The sequence below is a fragment of the Anopheles gambiae genome, chromosome 3, assembly GCF_943734735.2.
Source record: "Anopheles gambiae chromosome 3, idAnoGambNW_F1_1, whole genome shotgun sequence".
NCBI lineage: Eukaryota > Metazoa > Arthropoda > Insecta > Diptera > Culicidae > Anopheles > Anopheles gambiae.
In genome coordinates, this window is record NC_064602.1 from 53,866,669 (window position 1) to 53,892,655 (window position 25,987).

At 36.3% G+C, this 25,987-nt stretch overlaps 1 protein-coding gene and 1 long non-coding RNA gene across 2 annotated transcripts in view; one reads left to right on the top strand and one right to left on the bottom strand.

Moving 5' to 3' along the window:
• Window positions 1–3,724: 3,724 nt before the first annotated feature.
• Window positions 3,725–5,976, bottom strand: LOC133392965 (uncharacterized). Its single transcript, XR_009765931.1, has 2 exons — window positions 5,788–5,976; window positions 3,725–5,706 (listed from the first exon to the last, which is right to left on the bottom strand). It is a non-coding gene; the product is annotated as an uncharacterized LOC133392965 (long non-coding RNA).
• A 4,047-nt stretch (window positions 5,977–10,023) lies between these two features.
• The window catches only part of LOC1278597 (vacuole membrane protein 1), a 49,870-nt gene continuing 33,906 nt past the window's right edge, over window positions 10,024–25,987 (top strand). The window contains exon 1 of the mRNA XM_061655617.1: window positions 10,024–10,276. The gene's annotated coding sequence lies outside the window, so the exon portion shown is untranslated. The remainder of the gene's footprint in view (window positions 10,277–25,987) is intronic.

Genomic DNA, 25,987 nt, shown 5'->3' on the forward strand with positions numbered 1-25,987 from the left:
AGTAATACAACATACATGACGGTATCGTTGCTGTTCGATTCCATTGTAGCAGAAGGCTTAGCAGAAGGTCCATTTGAAACGTTGTTTTCGTTTTTGTTCGATTTTTCTGCAAGAGAAAATGTGGAAGTTGATTCAAGTGGCAGTCCCACTACTCCTCGCGAAGCCGTTAGCTTTGGGTTTGATTCAATTTTCTTGTCTTCTTTTTGTACTTGATTCAGTTTTCCTGTGTATCAGATTATTTATTGACTCATTATGAAGCACACTTTGTTACGCACCATTGTGTAGTATATTTGCAAATAAAAAAATCATATTTAAACTACATAAATTCTTGCCTTTCCTAATGCCATCGAAGTAACTTTGATTTTGGATACTGTCGCCATGCAGTAGCTGTGAACTCGTGCTCGCCAGAGTGGCCTTCAAACATAGTTAAAGAAGGTAATCGTTGCGAAAGAAGGTTACAAGTTACAAGTTATAAACAGTCGCTTTTTGCGTGATTAGTTGCTATGCATTCTCGATTCACCTACTTTTCTATAAGTGTGTATCAATTGCTTTTGTATGAATGGTGTGGCCTGCTTTATTCCTTAACTGGTACTATACGAATTATTATACAAATAATAATAATAATAATAATAATAATAATAATAATAATAATAATAATAATAATAAGTTATTATAAGTCAAATATAAGGTAAAAATTATAATAATTTAAGACTCTTTTCTTCAATGATGCACTAAACAAAAGCTTAGATTGAAATATTACTATTCTAAGCTCGAAAGTGATAAATAAGGGATGGGAATTAACGTAGATAAGTGAAACGGTAATATTTTGCTGAATCATCTATTTGTCTGCAAAGACTATTATGCATAACTTTAAGCGCTTAATTGTAACAATAACAGTTATTCACATATAATAAAATGTAACAAATATTTCTTAAATAAAAAATACATAAATATGAGGCAAATCTATTTCAATTCGTTAATTATTTCATTCTTACCTTTTTCTATTTAGCTTTCCCGTCAGTGATAAAATCACAAGCTCGTGAGCCTTCTAACAATGTAGTACAACAATGTAGTACTAACAATGTAGTACAACAAACTGAAACGGACGAGGGTCGCATCGATACATCTGTAGAACATCATGATGACGATCTACCATCAGATAATATCACACATGCGAAATGCCAAAATTGTGTACAAAATGAAACAGAAATTGAACTTTTAAATCAAACTCTTAAAAAAACACAAGATAAATGTAACAACTTATTAGAGGTTAATACATTTTTATCAAAACAGCTTGAAATCGTCAGCAAAGAACTTACACAATCCCAAAAAGAAATTGAACTTTTAAAGACTAATCATAATAAATTTAAAGATGTTGCTATATCACCAAACGAATTCACAACCAGAATGAAAAATGTTTTAAAAGATACGCTTACATCAAATCAAATAGATCTGATTACTGAGGAACGTAAAAGAGTTAGATGGACTAAAGCAGAATTAAGTAAATTTTTTACACTTCGTTATTTAGGAAAAAGAGCATATCAGTATTTAAGAGATGATTTAAATTTCCCTGCAGCATCAATTTCAACACTACAACGATACGGAAGAACATTGAACCTCAAGCAAGGAATTTTAGATGATGTAATTAATTTGCTAAAAAACATTACCGTTGATCTGCCGGAGTGTCATCGGGAATGTGTTTTGTCATTCGATGAAATGAAAGTGAATAGAATTTTAGAGTATGATCCGGCCTCTGATGAAGTTCTCGGTCCTCACAATTATTTACAAGTAGTAATGGCAAGAGGATTGTTCAAAAATTGGAAGCAGCCAGTTTTTATTGGTTTTGACCAACAAATGACCAAAGAAATTTTATTTGAATTAATCAAACGTCTTTATGCTATAAAGATAAACGTTGTTGCAATAGTTAGTGACAATTGCCAATCTAATATTGGATGCTGGAAAGATTTAGGTGCTCATGACTACTGTCATCCTTTTTTCAGTCATCCAATAACAAAGTGCAATATATATGTTTTTCCTGATGCTCCTCATCTGTTAAAACTAATAAGAAATTGGTTGATAGATACTGGTTTTGAATATAACAATAAGTTGATAAAGGCAGATAAATTGTTTGAGCTGGTAGCTTATAGAAATGCAGCTGAATTAACTCCCGTTCATAAACTAACACAAAATCATTTGGTTATGACTCCTCAAGAACGTCAAAATGTTCGAAGAGCGGCCGAAGTTTTATCCAGAACCACTGCTATTGCATTACAAAGGTACTTTCCTGATGATTGTGATGCACAAGAGTTAGCCTCATTTATAGAGAAAGTCGATATGTGGTTTAGTGTAGCTAACTCATATTCTCCATGTGCTAAACTTCATTACAAAAAATCTTTTAATGCAAATGAAAACCAAATAGCAGCATTAAGTGACATGTTTGAACTGATGTCAAACATTACAGCATTGGGGAAAAAATCTATGCAAGTTTTTCAAAAGTCTCTTTTGATGCACATAACATCGCTAAAAATGTTGTACGAAGATATGAGAAAAAAACACAGCATCGTATATATCTCTACTTATAAGGTTAGTATTGAACAATAGTGAAAGATTTCAGTCAACTAATGTTATGTTTTATTTTTGTTTACAGCTTAATCAGGATGTTTTGGAGAACTTCTTCTCTCAACTTCGCCAAATCGGAGGCGTACACGACCATCCATCTCCATTACATTGCATGTATAGAATCCGAATGATGATTCTTGGTAAGTCACCGACTACATTGAAAAATCATACAGAGCTAAAAAATGATGATGTAGAGAATAGTCATGAGCATCACGAGGAGTTTCTATCTGCAACAGTTTTTTCTGTAGCGGATATCCCTCAATCTGTTCCAGATATTTCGGTCATGGAAAAAACAAATCAAATCTGCCAAGCAATTGAAGAGTGTAGTCAAGAGTCGGACTTAATAAGTACCGTCAGTAGTACCTGCAATGTGCAATCAGCTCAAGAAAGTGATGGACTGCAATATGTAATGGGATACATAGCTAATAAATATAATACTAAGTATCCAGAATTAGATTTAGGCGTCCAAACTTTTAAATTAACAACTGACCATTGTTATAGTCAACCTCCTACCTTTGTGCAACATTTGTCCGCAGGAGGATTGTTTGAACCATCGCCTACATTTTTATTATTAGGTAATCGAATGGAAAAAATTTTCTTAAAAATGCATCCGGATGGTACCTTTAGTAAGACTAAAAAAATTGTTGCCAAAATTGCGAAAAATATTCAAAACCAGATAAGCGAACTACCAGTCGAAATAATACGGACCTTTGCCAAACAAAGAATGATTGTTAGAATGCGCTTCCTTAATTTAAAAAGTAGTACCGAAAATCTCATGAAAAGCAAGCGAAAACATGTAAATCAACATGGAAAAGGCGCAAAAAAAATGAGAAAAATATTGAACTAGTCTATACATTATCTATTCTCATGTAAATCAATTAATGAGACATGTAATTAATTTGTTTTATTTTTGTTGTGTTAATGCCGGTAGTATTTATTTAATTATTTATTGGACTATTTACTAAGATATTTACTAGTTAGTTTATGTAAATTATCTTTTTATTTATTATTTTATTTATTTATTCATTTATTTATTTATTTATTTATTTATTTATTTGTTTGTTAGTATAATCAAATTGTTGGTAGTCGTTTACATAGATTTTCCTTGCGTTTTATCCATTAAACAGACTTCATTTTTTTATTCTGAAGGCTACCATATGTGATGCTTATTTATTAATCTGTGTTATGTAGTAATCTGCATCCATTTATAATATTTTCTTTGGTTATTTGTAATTGGCTACCGGTTTTTGATTCAATGTTTCAGTCCTAATACTTGTAAATGTTTGAATGAGTGATTTATCGTGCATTTTTTGGGACAGTCTGGTGGTACAGTCAAGAACATACCCGTCATGTGTTTAAGCCCGTATCTATCGTACTCCCCAAAAGATTAGAAGATGTACAAGAAGATTCATAACGCCGAATAGATCTAGTTTGCTTTCATTTCATCGTCTGCAATGCCCCAGAATTAATTACATCACACTACAATGGTCTTCATGGGGTTCTCAATTAGGTATATTTAAATAGATCATGATGAATCGTTGTAGTAAGAAAATACTGATATGCTCTTTTATATTTAATAAGAACGGACCTGCCGTATTCCACGTATTATTTTTTTATTCTGTATTATTGTAATGAACTATTGATTTTTTGCTTTAATAACCCGTAATATTTTGAAATGTACTATAGCAAATATGTAAAATAGTCCACATTACCTCATTTTCATGTATAAATAACCATTTTGTAACAACAATATGATCTATAATCGTAAATCACTTGTTAAGGTTTGTCAGTATATTTTAGGATTTCGCACTGATGTAAAACACTGAATTAAAACATGTAAAAACGCTAGCACGTAAGGTATTCCGCTGTATTAGAAATTATTTAGAATAATACGGTAATAAAACATGAGAACTTTTTAAATTGTTATTTAATGCATGAAAGTGCATTGTGTTACCAATACACTGAAATGTACAAATAAAGCAAAAACAATCAAGAAACTTTACCCGTTCACCAACTGTATTTTCTCACTCACTCATCCGAAAAATTACCATTTTGTTAAAGAGTAAGTAAGTAAGTAATGGAAGATCCAAAATTAAGGTGTTACGATCAGTGGCTCGGATTAAGGGTGTCGGGGGCCCTAGGCGGTAAGACTAGTTGAGGCCCCCTGTCAATTGTAAATGGTGTTCTAGGGGGTCAGTCGATAATCAGTCACAGGCTCTAAAATTTGCTGACAGTGGAGGGGGGGGGGGGAGGGTGAAAATGATTTGCCAGCCTTGGGGCCACAACGTCCATCCTTCCGGGGGCCATTGCCGCTATTACTCTGTCCATACGGCATACTATAGACTTCAGAACTACGGGTCCCCTAAATCGGCGGGCCCCAGGCGACCGCCTAGTCCGTCTACCGGTAGATCCGCCACTGGTTACGATGAGTATCTCATAGAAATGCATTATTTTGCATACTTCTTGTTTCCTATTCTCAAGATGAGCTAAAACGCACCAGTTTTTGCCAATATATCTAAGCAGTTTGTTCCTTCCTGGGCAAATCTTCCTAACGTGGCCACGTATGGAATCATAAATTAGAAAATAATTTAAAACCGGTATAAACTTACAGCTACGCGCAGTTGTTAACCATTATACGCTGTCAGTAAAATTTTCGAGGTTAATGATAAGCATATGGCACAATTCACCGCTTGACTGTAAGTGGTTCCTGACACTCTTGCGGAAGGTAAACCATTATCCTGATTACAAACTGCTTCCAATTTTTAGGTATAACTAATGCCATACAAATCAACAATGCTACGCTTTCTGAGGTGTACGGTGAATCGGATATCCTAACGGTAGTCAGGGCCTATGATACGATGGCTGGGGCATGTAATGAAAATGCCGTAGTAATGCCCTCCAAGAAAGTGGTCGGTCCTGTGTTTGGTACTAGGTGGATCCGGAATCAGGCTAAGCAGGGTCTGTCGGTGATCGGATGCCTGCATTGATGGACGCTGAAGGCATCGAGCCTCCTGATAAAATAATAGTAGTCCCGGCCATTCAACGGCGATGGGCTCAATCGTAAGCAGGCCAATGGAAAGCAGGGAACTGGAAAGATTGCGATAAATAAAAGTTTAGTTTGTAACACCTAAAGCAATAAACCACATAGTCAGTTTTACATATACGCACGATTTGTATTATTTCACATGTTTTTTCTGTATTTGAACTAAAAAATGCGAGCTAAAAGAACAGCACCCATCTGCTGCAATTATTTGTAAACACTTTCTTACTGAACTGTCAAAACAGGATTCAAAATGTCAGACCAGAAACAAGCTATAATTCGACCTCTATCCTCAATGGACCTTGCTTGTTACGTTCATATGTAAAAAAGGACACAAAACCAAGGTGTTTTCATATGACAAGGTGAAGTTACTCAGAGCAACATGTCATTTTTCGATTTGCCACAAGGTGGATTCAAAATATCAGGTGGTGAAATCAAGGTGTTATAAATGACAAGGTAAAGTTGTTCAGAGCAAAATGACATTTCTCGACATGACATCAAGGTGTATGGATATTAGGAGGTGAAGTGCTTCAGAGCAAATTGACATTTCACGACTTGACATAACAATACTGAGGGCTCCGATATTAAAATCGGGGAGGGCTGGAGGGGGGTATAGAAAATTGTATGCGATTTGACATAACAATACTCAATGATGGCGCCCGGAAAACGCGCTAACAATTCACCTCCTTAATAAAGACACCTTGCATGACATTTCTCTTCCGGGGGCTCCGGTCAAGGTGGATTTAAAAATATCAGGTGGTGGACTCTAGCAAGGTATGTTTATTAAGGAGGTGAATTGTTAGCGCGTTTTCCGGGCGCCATCATTGAGTATTGTTATGTCAAATCGCATACAATTTTCTATACCCCCCTCCAGCCTTCCCCAATTTTAATACCGGAGCCCCCAGTATTGTTATTTCAAGTCGTGAAATGTCAATTTGCTCTGAAACACTTCACCTCCTAATATCCATACACCTTGGACTCTAGTGCATTTTGACAATTCGTCACTTGACGTAAGGTCCCCAGGATTCAAACTTTGTTTACATTAATTAAATTTGTTCATATAATTTATCTACCCCATTTTTTCGAATAAATATTCTATAAAATATATTTTGGACTTTTTGAGCTATTATTTAACATTGAAACATACATTAAAGTGTGTTATTTTGTGTTATTCTGTGAATTTATTCTAGAATTCTTTGTGTTTTCGACATTTTTGATGATAAAAATTAAGAAATCATTATTTTTTTTCAATTTTTAAATTAATTCCTCATTATCTACGAGCCGCATGGACAATTTACTTGAGATTAGAACTCATGCTAGCATGATTTTAATTTCGTGCATAAACAAATCATCAAATCTTTTGTTAAAATATTACGTTTTTTCGATAAAATCAATAGACACACTAAAATGCACATAATAACAAAGAAATCTGTTATATTTGCTAAGCTTTGTGTGCGGAAACCAATGGTCAACGGTTCTAAAATGACGTAAAGTCCCTCAACTATGGCGACCCCCCAAAGGCCCTAATCCACCACCTGATATTTTTAATCCACCTTGGGCTCCGGTATAAAAATCGGGGAGGGCTGGTGCGGCGTAATGAAATTTGTATGCAGAGAGTGACAGATGTCCCCCACAATGTCGCCCAGCAAAAGCGATAAAAATCAAGGTGTTATAAATGACAAGGTGAAGTTGTTCAGAGCAAAATGACATTTCTCGACTTGACATATCTCTTCCGGGGGCTCCAGTATAAAAATCGGGGAGGGGTGGTGCGGGGTAATGAAATTTGTATGCAGAGAGTGACAGATGTCCCCCACAATGTCGCCCAGCAAAAGTGATAAAAATCAACCTTCTAAATACATTATCCTTGATAAAAATCAACCTTCTAAATACATTATCCCAAATAGCCAGCTCGTACTTTATAGCTGATTTAGGGCTGTTTAACGAAAAATCGTTCCGATGTCGTACTTTGTGGCTGATTAAGAGATAGACGGTACTTTGCGGAACTATGGAGCTTTTTAACAGGCACATGGTACTCTTTGGAACTTTGCGGCTGATTAGCACTATGCGTAGGGTTCATGATGGAACTTGAAGGCTTGTTAAGAAAGGGTACTGAACTTGGTGGAACTTTATAGCTTTTTAATGCATGACATTGGTTCAAGGTGGCTCTTGTCAAAGTGTCAAAGACGGACGCCGGCAATAATCTCATTGCTGCTGCACAAGTTAGATTCGTTACTTGAAGAATGAATATTGAGTGAAGCGATTGTGAATTATCAGTAAATTGTGTAAAAATTTGTTTAATTTATCAATACAAAAGATTTAAAAATATACATATGTGTTTAAACCAAACAAATTTTGTTGTTTATTTCATCGATGACGCTTGCTTGAAAATAAAACACAAAGAAAAATAATCCCTGGCATCGTGGCATAAGGAAGCTGCTTAGGCGCTGTTTGAAAGACCCACATAGAACTTTGATGCTGTTTATCTACTGCAAAAGGCGAATTAGAGCAGCGATCTTTAGCGTGCCAAAATGAGCTGCTTAAGCAATTCTGGCTATTTGGGTATCCTTGGGTGAAATCTAGAGCATTTTGAGGGAACGGTCAGAACCTCACCGCATGCCTCACCTCACCGAAACTTTCACGACTGTAACGAGTTCTCTTCGAAATCTTTCATCTTTTTGATTCAACAAGAACAGATAGCTTGCCGCCATCTTAGCTTGTTTACATACAGGCGGTCCCCGAGATACACGGTTAATGGGGACCGAAAACGGCCGCAAAATACCGCTTATCTCGATTTCCGCGTAAGTCGAATCTCGTGATTTCCAGCTAAAATTTCACTAATTTTCGTGTAATTTTGCAAGTAGGGGGCGGTTTTAGTCACTTTATGAGTTATTTGATATGATTCTGACTGTATATAACAGTTTTAAACTTTTTGAAATAGTTTTTAACATTCGATCGAAATGGAAATTATTTGGCAATATACAATTGATGTGTCAAATCAGTACAATTTGCTCAAAGAACTGTCAAATTTAGAAAACCGCGTATCTCCGAATCCGCGTATAAGAGGTACCGTGTATCTCGGGGACCGCCTGTACTGGTTTTGCACCCTTACTAATGTAACTGCCAAATAGATCAGGGACACTGCTTTTGGTTCCGAACCGAGAAAGCGTGTGTTCAAGTCCTGATTTTTGTTATCTTTTCTCTGTGTTTATTTTTTTAATTAATATTTTCTTGCTATAAATAATATAAAAAAAATATGTGCAGTAAAATTAAAATAATACCTTTTAAAAAAAACTTAATAATTACGCTATGTTCACCCTTCATTATCAGGATGGGAGAAATGTGTATCTCATTTCTCCTTTTATTATAGTTATCGAAATGAGTTTGATATGTTAACATCTTTCAAAGGGTTGGTCTTTAACAGTCGAATAATGCAGACCATCTTTAATAAAGTGAAATAGCTCAGAGCTTAATGCAAGAGAACATAACACGTAAATCGTGCTATCGAATCTCACGCTCATATCTGGGAACACTACAACAGTGCAGTGTTGAAGACACTTGTAAGGTTTTCTTTTGACAGTTGCAATTTCAAATTTTAAATTAAAAGCGAAATGTTTCATTGACATATTTCAAAGGTATTTAATTACTGCTAAATGCATTGCTGATCGCCTTCAATTCGCCGACGATTACAAGGCGATTAGAAGGCATTTAACGGAAATTTGCGGGTAGGGAATCTTTTAACAGGAAGTTTACGCTCTCCCATACAAATCAAGCGTAAACTTTTTGGCTGGAAATAGACGAACCGAAATCGTCGCGGTACCGCGAAATTCGCGCCTTGTTTATAACAGTTGTAGAACAGTTGGGCTGTCAAATCTTCCGCGCCTCCGATCGCGCCTGCTGTTTCGCAGAGATACGCAACTTCGGTATTGCTGAGATTTTCGCGGTAGCGCGAACCGAATGTTTTTACTTTTTTGGTAAATTTGTTTGAAAAAAACGTGTAGAGAAACAAGTTTTGCATTTTTATTTGCATAAACTATGTGAAATAAATAGTTTCATTCACAAATTGGTAGAAAATATTTCTTCTTAGCACATTCAATCGTCACCAGACCTCGGATTGTTCCATACATGAACCACGATTATCTCGCCTATCTGTCAGATTTTATAACAGAATTGACAGCTCAAGTCATACGCGATTTTCGCGGTACCGCGACGATCTCGCATCGTCTATTTCCAGCCTTTGAGTTTACGCCTCGTGTGACGTCCGTATTATCCTCGATTCTGATCTGCTCACAAATCAATTTTTCTGGTCACTCTGGTGTTGTGTTCGCTGGGAATAAACATGTGTCAAATAGAAGCACATGTCTCTGTCCGCATCTTGATAAATTGTTGAGTGAAATGACATTGACTTGAACACGTATGGCATACTTGATTTGCTGATTGTTTTGATCAAGTTTTCTTACTAATTACAAAGCTATTTCACATCATCAATTGTCTTGTAATTAATTGACAGTGAAATCTCTGCCTTTTACAAGTATTATAATTTTTTTCGTGTCATCGAGAAGCGTTCCACATATTTGAGTCTGGATATTGAACGGGGGTCAAATAGCTAGGACCAGCAAGGTGCGTATTTATGGTTTTTGATAGTTCATTCATTATCCTTTGTATAAAATAATTGAAATATTCATCAACTATGTTATTGATTCCTGCAATGGCTCAACCAAACAATAAGTTTATCCTGATCTCGTTTCTGAACAATCGTAGTGTAATTTGTTGTGAACTAATGCGATGTGCTTAGGCATAGTGTTATAACTACAGTCTGTTCCCTAGGTACGCGGTTTGTGCGTTCCCGGGAAATCCGCGTAAGGCCAAAAATACACGGACCAGAATTTCGCGGCCGCGGAATTCCGCATGCTGTCAAACCCATATACGAAGAGTCAATTGTAACTCTCCCGAATTGTCATATCCATACATTTTTCAGCAAACGGAATTCCGGTCCGTGCATTTTCGGCCTAACTCGAATATCCGCGTAAGTCGAATTTCGCTGTTTCGAACAAAATACAATTGGTTACTCTGTATTTTTTTTCAATTAAGTACATTTACACACTTTATCATTTATTCGACACGAATTGTGCAGGCTATCGGATATTTTTTTACTTGTAAGTTAATTAGCAAAAAGCAATTCATACTGCACTGGACATTTCTTGCCGCAAATTGCACTGAATGGACATTTGATCTATCAAATTTAGAAAACCGCGTATCTCCGAATCCGCGTAGTTCGAGATCCGCGTAACTCGTGAACGGACTGTATATGGTTCGGCGCCACGGAGGTGACAAAATGTTGGAACAAATTTTATTTTTGTCAAAACTGCTTGTCCAATGCATAAATAGCTTTTCTCGTGGCCTCATCAAAAATCCACACAGGTACGACAAAAAGCTCAAACCCCTGAACATCATCGATATTTGGTTTAAGAAGTAATAAACTGGTAGATAAATCAAATAGAAACGTGCATTTTAGCATTATTTTCAAAGCAATGCGTCACTACTGCACCAAATAGCTGTTTTTTACGCTTTTTCGCGAACGTCATATTTTGTCAATTTTTATAAACATTCGTCAATTTTATTTCCTGGCTGGAGCAGGTTACGAAGTTTTGATAAAAACAAAAAAAGTGACATAAGTTCACATTTTGAAAAATAAATCAGCATTTTGTCACTCCCAACGCCTTGCGCCTATTCATTTTATACCCAAACGAAATTTTTCGGGGATAATGAACACAAAATCATGACACCTCTTTCTATTCTTCAGCCCTATTCTGAGCGACTATGGGCCTCGAACGACGAGATCCGTTCGCCGTGGTTGTCAGAAGGCGCCCACTTGGCGCTCAGTTTTAAAATAACGTACCGTTGAGAGACCGTAAGAAGCGCGTGAAAGCGCGTAAATTCAAATTTCAAGAAAGTGAATAAAGCTGCCTTATAATTGATAACAAATCATCCAATAATGATGTAACGAATGAAATCGTAGATATAAACGTCTTTAAATGCTTGACAATTGTATCTCATCTCATTTCGTCGCTCGAAGCCGGTACTCGCCCCGATTATCTCACACGCAACGATGAACTTTTGCACCCTTGTAGGCATGGGCAAGAAGAGCGGGAATCATAAAGTTCGCTCGCTGCCATTAGTGAGCGGGCGCTCGCCGCTCTTCATTCCAGAAAAATATAATTCGCCCGCTTGCATAGAAAAATATAAAAAAGCTCGTTTGAAACTAAATGCCCCGAGAAAAAAAAATCAAAATCTATAATACTGTTGGGCTTATACGGAATGTAAATAGCCGCATGTAAAAAAATCAAATATTTTTATTGTGGTTAAAACTGAAACTCAAATTAACGTTTTTATTTTAAAAAAACATCACAAACTAATGTCGTCGACCCACACTGCCTATTCAAAACACACGTAAAAACATCGTAGAGCGCATCGTATGCGCAAAACACAGAGAAAAAAACAACCTGGCTTGCAAGCGCACTGCTTGTCCAAAATACGTAGCGAGAAGATCAGGGTAGCTCGCGAGCGGCCTGTATACTTAAAATCCATGCAGAAAAAAACTGCCTAGCTCGCGAGCGCACTGCCTATCCAAAATACATGCAGAAAAAACTGCCTAGCTCCCGAGCGCACTGCCTATCCAAAATCCATGCAGAAAAAAACAGGGTAGCTCGCAAGCGCATTGCCTATCCAAAATCCATGCAGGAAAAAACTGCCTAGCTCGCGAGCGCACTGCCTATCCAAAATCCATGTTCCATCCTGGTTTTGTTGTATGAAGGGGTACTGATACTAAATTAATTAAAATAAATAAATAAATAAACAACAGAAAAGATTGAATATATCACATGCATTTATAACAATGAGTAAAGAGGTCTGAAATTACTTGAGCGGGATGTTTTAAAAATAAAATAAAACATTAAATTATCAATGAAAACAATAAAAAAAGGATTGAACTAAGAAAAAAAGATTGAATAACTAAGACCATGGTACAAACAAAACACCATTACCATTCGACCACAACTATTTAAGGAACACGATTCGTGATCTTTCGGTTTTAAACCCTTTAGGGGAAATGGGGGTAGTTTCGACACCTTAAGGTGTTTCCCTGATTGCAATACTTTTGCCAATGTAAACTTACTAGTAGACATCGAAAAAGCTTTTTTGATTCATTATGTGCCTTCTTACAAGAAACTACGTTTCCTGGATTGATTTTGATAACATTTTGATAAAAATAAAAACGTGTGTTTTTATGCATCACAACTGCATGTAAGATCGACACCATGATGGGGTAAAATCGGCACCTTGTGGGGTGATTACGACACATTGGCTATGGCTTTAAAATAACAAACTTTGATGGCCGGTTTTTTTCATTGAAGTTCAACAGAGTATTTCATACCAATTTTAAGAAAAATTAACACAAAACATTATTGAAATATGCGGAAGGAATAAAGTTACAAGCAAGAACAAAAATTTCATTACAAATAGCACCAGACTCCGTATAGTAGAAGCTACCGAGATAGCATCTGGTTTACTTAATGAATGTTTAAAATTCCTTTTGAAAAATAACCTGGCAGACAGTATTTTCCAGTAATCTTCTTCTTTTTTCAGAAAATTCAAGGGCGTTCAATTTTATTTTTCTCTGCCAACTCGAAAGTCAAAAGTCGAACATCGGTCAATGTGATTCCATACCAGCTTTTTTTTTCTTTATTTAAGTCTAAACCGGCCTAAAGTAAACCTAAAATACGTTCAAAGCCATAACAATATTAATTTTAATAAGCCTAAACCATATATTGTACAAGTACATATACATGTTTTGAGTCCGAGTTTGGCAAACGTTCTATGACAGAATGATAGCTGAATTCTATACATATTCTATAATATATAGAACATAATTCTATACATCTATACTTCCTTGGTTTGTTGACATCGTGAGTTTTAAAGCTTCTACGGTATTTTTAATTGCGTGTTTGCTCAGCTTGATCATTACATTTGTCATACATAGTTAAGGGGCATCGGTATAAAATATAGGCACTTTAAAATTACGATATCAAAAAAAGTTAACATGCTACAAATAAGCATTACACCACTAGCAAGTGGGGTGTCGATTTTACCCACACTGCACAATGGGCAACGGCCATACAAACGCCGGGATGAAAATCAATGTCTCGTGTTATTGCCGTGATGCTTCATTGAAAACAATTGCTCTTACTATACAGGGCAGTCCTATATTAAAATCGTCACGACAGCTAATGATTAATAATTAGCGCTCACAACATTGCACTATTGCTTAGTAGTCAACAGCATCAACATCAATTGTTAGGAATTAAAACGAAGGCGGAATAAATTTCTTACCAAAACTGAATTTTTAAAGTATTACTCGCTAAAAAAAGTCGAGTTTTTCACGGTTGGTCTTGAAAAGAGATGATTCCTGATTCCTATCTTACGAACTCTTTTTAAACTGTTTTTCTTCTGTTCAGCTTTGTTTTTTTATGTCAGTTTGTCTCGTCAGTTTGCCGTTTATGACAGGTAGTTGGATACTGGTGATGTATGGCTCCTGTAACAACACATGTCCAAATCGCTTGCGCTATTTTCGAAAAAAATATTTAATAATTTTTGGGGTCACGGATGGTCGCAGCTAATTTCAGCGACAAAACGTAGGAAAAATGTTGATCTTTCCTATGATAAGTAAGTTCCTATGATATACGATTTACGAGTGAAATCGAGTCGAATCATAAAAAAAATTCGCTCTTTAAAATGGAAATACAGTGGAGCGCCGTTTATCCGGGTACCTTTTATCCGGCTTTCTGTTTATCCGTGCTGTTGAGAAATGACAGTTCAATACAAAGGTGACATTGCGTTATGAGGATGATATTAGAAAAAGCGGTTATAAGAGCACATTGTCATAACAAAAAACCCTATAGTTCATAGCAAATTTCAAATATTCTCATTGAAAAAACATGAAGGCAATAAAAACTTGGTTATTTTTAACAAAAAATAAGCAAATTTTCCAAAACCTAATCAGGAATTGGTGATAAAATGTATCATTTGACTCAATGTCCGTATTATTCGCATATCCGGGCGAGGTCAAGTCCCGAGAAGGCCGGATAAACGGCGCTCCACTGTATCCAAAAATTCGGCAGTGATGGTTGGCATTTATGAACTTTGAAAACAAGTTTTTGCAAAATATTCAGGCATAACATCAAAGTATGACAACATAACATATCCTAACGACACATAGATTATCAAAATCTATCTATCATATAATAAAATATGATGGTTTATGTCCGGTCGAAAAATAGCTCAAATTTGGGACCAAAACTCAAAGTTTATACTTTGATGGCCTATATCTCAGTAAGTTTTTGATAAAACGTGAAATATTTTTGTTTCAACTAAGTATAAGTATCTATTTTAAGAAAGTGTTTATGGTGTTTGGGCTGGTCTGGTGGTACAGTCGTCAACTCGTACGACGTAACAACATGCCCGTCATGGGTATACTACTACGGTAACAAAAAGTCACTGAAAGCCAAGCTCACTCCACTAGTGGGTACTGGCAGGCCTTGACCGACAGCGGTTGTTGTGCCAAAGAAGAAGAAGAAGAAGTTTATGGTGTTAACCTGTGACAAAGTTGGTTTTTCGATTTTTATACATGCGTTTGCTCAATGTTCATTGACCGCACAAGTTTTAGTGACATTTTATATTATACAGTTTAATATAAAAATTACGCCCTTTGATACAAAAATAAACAATAGTGTTTATAAAATAATACTATTAACGGAAACTTTAATTTTGTTGAATAAACGCCAAAACTCATTAAGTCTCAGAAGTACAAACTTACATCGGCTGTCAATCAGAACCACCATGTGTTTATTTTGTTTTTTTTTCTGACAATTGATAGGTTTCTGGTCAGTGAAATGTGACTCAAATATTCGAAACAGTTAATATAAATAATGTGTATAATTTTTTTTTCTTCAAAAAGTTCTATAAATACTAAAACAACAAGGTGTCGAACTTACCCACAGTGTCGAACCAACCCTGACTTTCCCTAAATACAGGCGGTCCCCGAGATACACGGTTAATGGGGACCGAAAACGGCCGCAAAATACCGCGTATCTCGAATTTCCGCGTAAGTCGAATCTCGTGATTTCCAGCTAAAATTTCACTAATTTTCGTGTAATTTTGCAAGTAGGGGGCGGTTTTAGTCACTTTATGAGTTTTTTGATATGATTCTGACTGTATATAACAGTTTTAAACTTTTTGAAATAGTTTTTAACATTCGATCGAAATGGAAATTATTTGGCAATATACAATTGATGTGTCAAATCAGTACAATTTGCTCAAAGAACTGTCAAATTTAGAAAACCGCGTATCTCCGAATCCGCGTATAAGAGGTACCGTGTATCTCGGGGACCGCCTGTATAGCACAATGAACAAAGAGATGTGAACAAGGGTGCAAAAGTTCATCGATGCGTGTGAGAGATAGGGCTGAAGAATAGAAAGAGGTGTTTTTCATTTCATGTTCATTATTCCCGAAAAATTTTGCTTGGGCATGAAGGCCATGTCTGTGCTCCATCCAAGGTGGATTTAAAAATATCAGGTGGTGGACTCTAGTGCATTTTGACAATTCGTCACTTGACGTAAGGTCCCCAGGATTCAAACTTTGTTTACATTTATTAAATTTGTTCATATAATTTATCTACCCCATTTTCCGATTAAACATTCTTTAAAAATATATTTTGGACTTCGCGAGTTCTTATTTAACATTAAAACATCGATTCATGTGTGTTATTTTGTGTTATTTCGTAAATTTATTCTATAATTCATTGTGTTTTCGACATTTTTGATGATAAAAATTAAGAAAGCATTATTTTTTCAATTTTCACATTTATTTATCATTATCTACGAGCCGCATGGACAATTTACGTGAGATTAGAACTCTTACTCACATGATTTTAAATTTCGTGCATAAACTAATCATCAAATCTTTTGTTAATATATCTCATTTTTTCGATAAAACCAATAGACATACAAAAATGCACATAATAACAAAGAAATCTGTTCTCTTTGCTAAGTTTTGTGTGCCGAAACCAATGGTTAACGGTTTTAAAATGACGTAAAGTCCCTCAACTATGGCGACCCCCCAAAGGGCCTTATCCACCACCTTGGCTCCATCGGAAGGCCTGTCAAAATTTTATATGGAATTTGACAGATAACGTCGGATTTGTGATTTCGTCGTACGACGAAATAAAAAAAAATGATTTCGTCGGACGCCGCATCCGATGATATATGTCAAACAAATTGCGTGGTGTTTTGAACGAACAACCTCAAACTATTTTTTCATAATCGTAAAATTATTAAAATCATCAAATAATCGCAATATGAATCGAAAAAGCGTTTGACAGCACGTGCGATAAAATCGCATCCGATGAAGCACAGACACGGCCCTGAAAATGCTATGGTTACGAATTAACGGTAGTGTCTTTGACCAAAAAAATACACGTTGTGCTACGACCGCCTACCCGGGTAACCCTATACATTTTGTTTGGGAGAATGCAGTTTCGCGAATTCAAAAGCTAATTTCTTTTGATCTGCTTGTCGAATTTGCATGACATTTGTATCAAAGCTAGATCTTCCTGTTGGTTAACAGAAAACTTTTTTTTGGAATTTCGAAAATTGTCTCACCGTATTTCTATAACCTACCCGGTCAGGACCATACATTTTGTACGTGGGATTGTAGTTTTGCGGATTGAAAAGCTTATAATATTTATTCTAGATAACATTTTAAATTGAAACTTGTCATAAATTTCCGTTGTACGGAAGTCACACGAAGCGTAAACGTTGGCGTAAACTGAATTTCAGCCATACAACCCTACAATCTTTTGATAGGAAGTTTAGGCTCTCCCATACAAATCAAGCGTAAACTTTTTGAGTTATATATTATATGAAGAATCAAATAAAGTGATAATTTTGTACTAGATGTTTATAATATAATAATGCTGAAAAATGAGAATGCATTAGGCGAAAATATTATTGTTAGGCTATCTTTTATAAAAAATCATGAACATTTGATTAAAATAACGTTGTAGAATTTTTGCACAAAAGTTCATTAAATATATATTAAAAGTAATATTCAATCGCTTCAAACTGAAAATAGCAACAAAAAAATATTTATAAGAGTAAAATACAAACTAAATCGAACACAGATTATATGAAACATTTTAAATGCTTTCCCCGAGTTACGCAAATTATGTGTTTCGGGGACATTCGCGTATCTCGGAGTTTTGCATATGTCGAATATTACGTTTTACAGCCAAAATATACTTGATTAATAATATTTTTGATTGAATTTAGTTTTTTGTGTAATTTTTTACTTATTTAATGTAATTCGTGTAAAAAATTAGGTGATTTAGTGAAACCGAAATTTGTTTTTTTTAATAATAAAAACATATTTAAACTCGTTTTTTGCTTTTGTATTGTAAAACATAACATTTCTCCAGAGATTTTCAATGTCCGTTCAATTGTCCATGTGTATCGTCGATAATGAGGATAAACGTGAAAAATGAAAAAAATAAATAACACAAAGAATCATACAATACATTCACGTAATAACACGAAATAGCACACTTTAATGTTTACAAGGACGTTTTACAAGGATCGTATTTCGTAGGTCGCTGGGTCATCACTCTATTCCGCTTCCTTCGTATGAGGATAGATGCACTTTATTAGGCCTTGCCAAGTTGGAGCACCGCTTCTCGGTCGCTCAGGCTTCTTTCGTCGCTGGCATATTGCTCAATACGATTGATACCCCTTCACTTCTGTCGCGCTTACATTTGTATGCACCTTGTCGCACCTTACGTTATCGTTTTCGTCTCCAGTTACCTATATGTCGTACACGTTTTGCTCGCAATGAGCCTTTTGTAAGAGCTATGTCGTCTTTTAATAGTACTTATGATCTGTTCGATTTCAACATATCCTATCCTGTCTACCGATCCCGTCTTCGCTCCTTTTCCGTACCATAAACTCCTTCCAACTCCTTCGTGAATAATTGTTATACTATAGTCAGTAAGCACTATTGCTGTAACCCAACGTGGCCGAGCAATTAATAAAATAAAATAAAATAAAAATAAAATAATGTATATTTTAATGGCAAATAAGGACTCGCAAACTCCAAATTATTTTTAAAAGTATATTTAATCGAACAAATGTGTAAATGAAAAACATAAAAAAATGTAAACAAAGTTTGAATCCTGTGGGGACCTTACGTCAAGTGACAAATTGTAAAAATGCTCCAGATTCCACCATCTGATATTTTTAATCCACCTTAGTTCCCGAGTTACGCGATTCTCAACTTACGTGGATTCTGAGATACGCGGTTTTCTAAATTTGAGGCCTTTTACGTTTTAAGTTCGTAGGCTGAAATTTCAGCCTGTCAGCTGTTTGCATTGTTTAGCAGTTCTCGAGCAGCTATGTAAGTGGGTTTAATAAGGGTTGGGTCAAATAGTTTTTTGGAAGAGCGGAGTATGCACCGCTCTCGCTCTTTAAAGTGTGCGGTGCGGTAGGAGCGATTGTGCGATGCGCTTCCAGGAGCAAAAATTCGCACCACAAGGAGCGCTGCACGCAAGGCTGGGTATGTGCGATGTGCTTCCAGGAGCGAAATTTCTCTCCGCCAAGAGTGCTGCTGGATAAGTTGAAACGATGAGATAGAAGATGTGCGTTTGAAAGCTTAGTTCAGAAAATGATTTAAAGCCTTGCAGAATGTGAGCGGAATGCGCCAATTATTTTTAACTCACCTGTTGAAAGAAAATATTTTCTAATGGGTCGCGTGACAATGGTTTGTATAACGTAATACATACATAATTGACCTATTCCTTTGCGGGCCGGATTTTAAATAAAATTTATTTTGAATATATTTAGTGTGTTATATGAGTGTTTATATGAGTGCGAATATGTTTATTATAATTGAAATTGAATACAGCAATAGAAAATAATTCATTGTACAGTCATTATATCTTAGTCCATATCCGCCTCTAACTTCCGCATTCTCCTTCTTTCTTACTTTTTTTTTGCTTAATGAACAAAATTTTGCTTAGCTTACTTGAATGCAATCTAATTCGTTTACAAGATTCAATGTCGCCTGCCTTTGAAAAAACCCTTTCGCATGGCACAGAAGAGGCTGGGATGCAAAGAGTGCAAATCATTAGGTCGTATAATCTCGGATACTTGTTTTTGTGTAATTTCCACCATTCAAGAGGGTTGTCCGCTCTATGTGACAATGGCTCGGCCAAGTAATTGTCTAGTTCCTTCTGAGTTTCAGTTCGCGTATGTAAAATAACTTGGGAATCATTTTGTTCTGGATCGAAATCTTTCCAAATACTATCGGTAATGAGATCCTCACTAATTGCAACTCCACTTTTGTTTACAGTGTGTACTTGAAATTCATTGGTTTGCGTAGGTAATGGTCTATTCGTAGTAATACATGTTTGCAGTTTTGCTAAAATTCTGTTTCGCTTTGGAATCCTTTTTGTTTGAACCGGGGGTTGAAAATGGTGGCTTACTTAACAATTTCCCCGACGATGTAAACAAAATTTTCATGTAATCCCATCCTTTAATAATTTGATAATTTTTATACTTCATTCGTTTCACAATCTGGATTGCATTCTAATTTCTTAATTATTAAAGATGTAAAGATGGACAGCGTTACTGTTTGTTCAGCAGAAATTTCTTTAGTTACTAAAACAAAAAAAAACTTAATATGCTTCATTCATATTGGTCCAATCGTTTTCAGTTAGTTGTGAATAATAGCTAAGAATATCAAGCGAAGATACAATTGGATCTTTATAAAAAACTTCGAGCATATGGAACGTTGAATACCAGCGTGTAGGAACGTCCAATACAAGTTGAACGTGTAACCGATTTAAATGTTGTTTCATCATCCCTGCAATATTTTTCGAAGTGTGTTTGTTGGAAAATTCTTCGCATGCTAGCAAATAGGTTTTTTGTTTGCATTCGCTATCGATAAAATGAGCAGTGGTCGCCAGGAAACTTTCATTCTTACAGTTGGTCCAACCACCTGAAGTTAAACATACTGCTTTGCAGTTAACTAGTTCTTCTTCCACAGCTCTAAGAGTTTTCCATAATTTACGTTCAATTGCGTATTGCTTAGAGTTTTCCTTGCTGGAAGCGTATAACTTCGGCACATATCTCGAATTAAATCTTCTTTCTCTACCAAACGGAATGGTAAGACATGGCTACATATGACATTTAAAAATGTATTGTCTATGGCTTTTTTCTAGCAGCACCCAACGTAACACTCACGAATTGCTCCATGGATTTTTGGCGAATAGTTTCTGCAATGTTGATGTTGTCTTCGAAACACCTTCATCTAAGATATCGCTCGTAGAAGAATCATTGATCTCTTTTCCTGAAGATTTTGATGCCGATGGTCGCTCAACTTCTACCGTCGGATGCATGTTTTTGAAATGACGCTTCAAGTTGAATAAGGATTTATTGTTCGAAGTCAATTGACGCAGCGCATTTTATTTGGCACAGCAGTACTTTCGAAGTAATTACAAACATCACTCATTTTTTTGTCCGACATCGTTCCAAATTCAATATAGTCTTTGCTTTCAGCAATAAACTTTGATTCAATCTGAAAACACGCTTTGAAATACTTCAAACAGCAGTTTAAAAACAGGAAATGTTATTTACAAAGCCAAATATTTGCCAACATTGTTTCTTCGATAAACACTCGGATCAATGGCGACTATTTTTCCCTCTTCATACTTTTGTCAAGTACGAAAAATTATTCTGCACAAGGTTGAGTCATTTTACGTCTTTTGGCATAAACTAATTGATTAAACCTGTCCATTGTGTATGGCAGCCAACCTGGGTAAGTTTTTCATTTTTTTATAAAATATTTTTGTAGAAAGTTCATACCGACTTGAAATGAATAAGTATACGGTACATTAAGCGTCAACTTGAGCGTAAACTCAAAATTTTAACAAAAAATCTGTCAAAAAGTTTATGTTTCGTTTACCGGGGGGTTTGTAAATTGCAAATTAAAATAACAATTTTAACGTATTTATGAAATTGTTTCAAACGCCCCGCATATTCATATTTGGAAATTAAATATTTTTTTCGCTCTTCGTGTGTTTTGTTTTGACTCTGCCTAAAACTAGTAACTAAAGAAATTTCTGCTGAACAAACAGTAACGCTGTCCAAAATGCGTGTAACTACATCTTTGATGATAAAGAAATTAGAATGCAATTCAGATTGTGAAACGAATGAAGTGAAAAAAATTAATCAAATTGTTAAAGGATGGATTACATGAAAAATTGTTTATTTCGACGGGGAAATTGTTAAGTAAGCCACCATTTTCAACCCCCGGTTCAAACAAAAAGGATTCCAAAGCGAAACAGAATTTTAGCAAAACTGCAAACATGTATTACTACGAATAGACCATTACCTACGCAAACCAATGAATTTCAAGTACACACTGTAAACAAAAGTGGAGTTGCAATTAGTGAGGATCTCATTACCGATAGTATTTGGAAAGATTTCGATCCAGAACAAAATTATTCCCAAGTTATTATACATACGCGAACTGAAACCCAGAAAGAACTAGACAATTACTTGGCCGAGCCATTATCACATAGAGCGGACAACCCTCTTCAATGGTATAAATTGCACAAAAACAAGTATCCGAGATTATACGACCTAATGATTCGCACTCTTTGCATCCCAGCCTTTTCTGTGCCATGCGGAAAGGGGTCTTTCATTGACAGGCGACATTGAATCTTGTAAACGAAATAGATTACATTCAAATAAGCTAAGCAAAATTTTGTTTATTAAACAAAACAAAATTTAAGAAAAAAGGATAATGCGGAAGTTAGAGGGTGATACGGACTAAGATATAAATACTGTACAAACTGTACTTTACTTCTATTACTGTATTCAATTTCAATTATAATGAACATATACGAACTCATGTAAACATATAACATACGACACTACACATATTCAAAATAAATTTTATTTAAAATCCGGCCCGCAAAGGAATAGGTCAATTATGTATGTATTACGTTATACAAACCATTGTCACGCGACCCATTAGAAAATATTTTCTTTCAACAGGTGAGTTAAAAATAATTGGCGCATTCCGCTCACATTCTGCAAGGTTTTACAGGGTTTTGCACTTTATCTCAAGATCACGGGACCTCTTCCCGAATTTGCCTTAGCCAAAGCCTACCCTACAAACAACGAGCGGGATATTTTATCATGGTGTGTGTAAAAACCTAGAGTTAAGCGGAGAATCGGTGTAAAATACACGGAGGCGAGAGCGCGTTTTGGTTTCGACACAGTTTTGGCACTAACACAGTTACACATGTGGAAATGTGTGTGTTCATTTTCGGCCAGCTCGCTCAGTTTGATCTGCTCGCAGCGCTGTGCTGATGTCGGTGTCTCGCTTGCACTGCTGTACCGAAAGTTCTGTGTGCTCTCGTTCTTGCTACCACACGAAATCGTCAGTACAACTCAAGGATCGACAGCGAGCGGCCGCACGTGCGTCAGCCTAAGTCCTGGACGATTGATGTTATGATTTTGTAAAGTGTTCAAGTGTTCAAGTGTTGTGCGAATTCAAATGAAGCTGCGCGAATGATTCGTAATGCATGTTATGTACATCGCGCAGCTTCATTTCGTACCTTGTTACAGTAATCAACGTGTACAAAAGGATCTACACAGATATTCGACCATTTCAACGTTTGCATCGATGGAGCGATCAATTTTATTTTAGTCAAATATTGTGTATCAACTTACGTAAATGTGTGAAATCGTGTAAAGTTAAAATATAAATGTTTCAATAAAGTGATGAAAAAAAGATCTACGCGTGTTTGTTTTTTTGTTTAGCTTTACATAACAAAAAAATACGCAGCAAGTGTGAGCGATCGCTGAACGAAAGAAACGCACACAGCGCAACACGAAAGAAACAAACACAAGCACACGAAAGGATTGAGAGAGCGCACCGTGTATTTTATATGGGAGCGGGAGAGAACCGTGGTACCCGTTCCCGCCCCCTTTTTAAGCCTAGGAAATCTTCCATCGGCTTGTCTCTAGGTTTTTACGCACACCATGATAAAAATTACCCGCTCGTTGTCCGTAGGGTAGACTGCGGTATGATGCTTGAAAACGTTGATGATACCTGGAAACGTTGACGATACCTGAATTCATCGGATGCAATACTGAATCTGCGGCACATTTCTCGAACACACTGGTCCGCGCCGAGGACATGCGATCGAATATTTTTTTACACGTTTAACCTTTGTGTACATCAGTGTATTAGAAATACCCTATTATCCTTTTCGTGTTTTTACCAAAAAAAGACAATTTAATAAAATGACTTAATGCATATTTGTTTAATTAAAATATTTACAAGTGTTAAGAAAGTAGTTTGAACTGTTTAAATAATCTTTTTTGGTAAAAACACGAAAAAATAATTGGCTGTTTTCAGTACACTGATGTACACAAAGGTTATCCGTGTAAAAAAATATTCGACCGCATGTCCTCGGCGCGGACCAGTGTGTTCGAGAAATGTGCCGCAGATTCAGCATTGCATCCGATGAATTCAGGTATCATCAACGATTTCAAGCATCATAACGCAGTCTTGGCTTTGGCTAAGACAAATTCAGGAAGGGGTCCTGCGGTCTTGAGATAAAGTGTGAAACCCTGTATAGGTAGGAAATGTAACCCCCTGTTTACATGTGCCAATCGCCAATAGCGAACCCAACGAACTCCTGTTATATGGAGTTGAGGGTACGATGCCAGCGCCTACACGCGTGGTCCAAAACAGCCGAAGTCATACAAAATCATGAAAAAGTCTGCGCCCTTTTGTTCCAGCGTCCTCGTGAAGTTTACCTAGCCGAACCGATTAGTAGCAGCATTTGTACTGCTTACCTGCCGTAAGCCGCTTGTGTAGGATTGCGCCCCACACTAGATAGTTAAAACTTGCGACTCGAGTGTTCTATGGGAGCAAAAATCAGCACAGTTACCATATTCACCGGAGAGCGCTAAAAAGTGTCAAGCAAGAGCTACCTGCCAAGGACTCTAAGCAAGATTTGCTAGCAAGGTGATATGAAGATGTACAAATAAATTCTAGCTCCAAAATCTGTGCCTTTGACTGATTTCTGAATGTATTTCTTGGGGTACTTATTACAAAGTGCTGTGTTCCGTTAGCGATGTTTACATTTTTGGGTTTGTACGCTGGCTTAATTTCCCCTCTTTCCGTAGACCTACAAATGTTTCCTAATTATTAGTCAATATCATCACCCGTTGACCCAATGATTTGCATAACTGATTTGCAGATGGCGCTACTGTGAAGTGGGGAGTAGTTGTGTCATTGCCTCGAGATGGCGCTGCTATTGGTTTTATGGCTTAATTCACGTGTACAACAAAATGCCTACATTTTGGCGCATTTCAATCCTAAACTCCGCTGTGATACCGAGCGAGACGCATAGACAACGGCTCAAGAGGACATTTGTAGCCCTGAGGAAACTATTCTGTGTCTCTTCTGCCTTGTCCTTGCCTTTAGATCCTGATGAGTGAAGCATGCACATCTTTCGGGTACGTTCGGGGTATAAGCCCTGTCCCTCTCATGTTAATGATAAAGATAGAATCGTATGCAATCGGCTCTGCATTCGGACGTGGGCAGGTCCGTGGGCGCCGTTTGTACGCAGACGATGGGTTCGATGGATGGGTTTTCCATCACTTGCGGGTACCCAGTAGCTCAGTTTCGGAAGGTTCGAGAGGGCAAATGTAAACACACGGTAAAGCAAATTAGGTAATTTTCGGTTAAAACATCTTTTCATTCACTCATAAAATTCATTGAAGTCTAATTTTTTGGTTGAATGGAATCTATGATTTTAGGTAAGATAAATCGAGTTTTAGTGTGCTCATTTGTAAACCGATATTCGATCGAAAATCGATAGAACTATATATAGTCACTCTGAAAAACTTGCTCAATCTAGCTTATATAACCTAACTATTAGGTAGATTGAGTAAGTTTTTCAGAGTTATATAGTTATAGTTATATAGTGGACCTATGGGTTAATATTTGAAGGAATGTACGTATTTCCGATGTAACGTAGAGGACTGAGCCTTACTTTTACCTTTTTTTTTCATAGTAAGATTTTTTTCTTCCTATTAAAGAAAAATATATTATATTAACCAGATGTGTCAAGCTCATTTGTTCGACGGGCCACTGTTAACCCAAAATCCTTTCGCGGGCCACAATATTTAACCAGTTGC